This window comes from Phascolarctos cinereus, unplaced genomic scaffold (assembly GCF_003287225.1).
Source record: "Phascolarctos cinereus isolate Bilbo 61053 unplaced genomic scaffold, phaCin_HiC Scaffold_5;HRSCAF=322, whole genome shotgun sequence".
In the NCBI taxonomy this organism is placed as follows: domain Eukaryota; kingdom Metazoa; phylum Chordata; class Mammalia; order Diprotodontia; family Phascolarctidae; genus Phascolarctos; species Phascolarctos cinereus.
In genome coordinates this window covers 297,995,901-297,997,568 of record NW_027555958.1, presented here as the reverse complement: position 1 = coordinate 297,997,568, position 1,668 = coordinate 297,995,901, and positions in this window count along the sequence as shown.

The following is a 1,668-nucleotide window of genomic DNA, read 5'->3' as shown; positions in this document are numbered from 1 at the left end:
GTTCCTAAGGCTTGGTTATTTTCTGGTAATCTATGGCTTCTCTTTTAGAAGATTCTTCACCTGGTCTGAGGACCTATCTAGAACAACTTGCCACAAAGAGAAGGTCTCCACTTCCTATCTTCCCCCCAAAGCTTCCCTGGGCAAGGAATCAGGACATGTTAATTGTGTGTAGGGTGATGTTTATGAAAGGAGAGGACTCAAAGAAGGCAAAGGCCTATGGGCAAAAAAGGGCATAGCTTCTGAACAAAGGGATTTCTGAGAATGTGTTGTGTGCTGTGAAAAAGCTGCAATATTGTGATCAGGAGAGGAACCCAGGTGTTCCTTATCCCTTGGCCCTATGAGGCCTGCTTGCCTCTGCCCCCATTTCTCCTCCCTTTGTCTTTGTCTTTCCTCCCAGCTCTTCTTTCATGCAAAGCACAGGGAAAATGGGGAGGGGGGAGTGAGTGGAGGGAAAGAGACAAACCCTCTGGAGCAGAGATGCTAAGGCAAAAAGATATGGTGAAGGAATATAGACAGACTCTTCTTTCTTCCTTCCTCCACTTGTACCTCTCCAGCTAAAAATAATTTTAATCACTTTCCTCAGTGAAGAAAAATAGCCAAGGCATACTACTAGAGGATTTTTAAAATAGTAGAAATGAAGATGGGAGGTAGCAATGGTAGGGAAAGCTGTTCTATACTCCAACAGAAGCCTCCTCTCTCCATCTGGAGGGGTGAATCTCCCTCCATTCCTCCCTGTCCTGGATTGGAGATGTTACACAGCACAATGTCCAGTCTCAGAGAGGTCAAGGGGCTTCCGAGGTCATTCTCTGGTTATAATACTGAGCTAATCGCCTAGAAAATGTGGCCTCTCCATGAACTCTCTCTCTCTCTCTCTCTCTCTCTCTCTCTCTCTCTCTCTCTCTCTCTCTCTCTCCCTCCCTCCCTCCCTCCCTCCTTCTCTTCTCTTTTTCTTCATCTATGCAAACTGATAAAGCAGCCCCAAATTTTGACTAGCAAATTTATTTGTTTCTCCCTTCCCAGAGACTTGGCCTCCAAAATAACTTTGAACCTCCAAAAAAAAAAAGTAATAAGGAAGAAGGCCTAGAAGGAGAAGGAGAGAGGGGATGGGAATCCTTTTGGAATGAAAGCTTCTTGAGGACAGGGACTGTCTTTATTTTTTTCTTATGTGCGTGTTTGTATCCTTAGAACTTAATAAATGCTTTTTTTCTTTTCCTTTCCTTTTTTTTTGTTCAAGAAAAAAAGGAGGAGTGGTATTCAACAGCCGAATAACAGCCTCTCCTGTGAACTAATCAGTTCTTTTTTCTAGAGATGAACACAGTTTATTGAAATATCAAAACACACACATACAAAGCAGAGAAATCAGTAAATTAACATTTTGACTCAGATCCATATTAAGGAATCAGTGACAGAACAGCTAAGATTTCTGTTTTCAAAGGGTAAACAAAGGAAAAATCACATACATACACATGCCTCTGTGTGGATTCCTAGAAGCTATGTATGGATATAAATATGTATGTATATACACATGCTTATGTCTCTGTGTGAGAAAATGTATATATACATATATATCATATACACATGCATAAATGCATTTTCTGAGCCAAGCCTGAAAACCATAACACCAGAAATCACCGAAACCACCTCATACAACTTTCTCTCTCTCTCTGA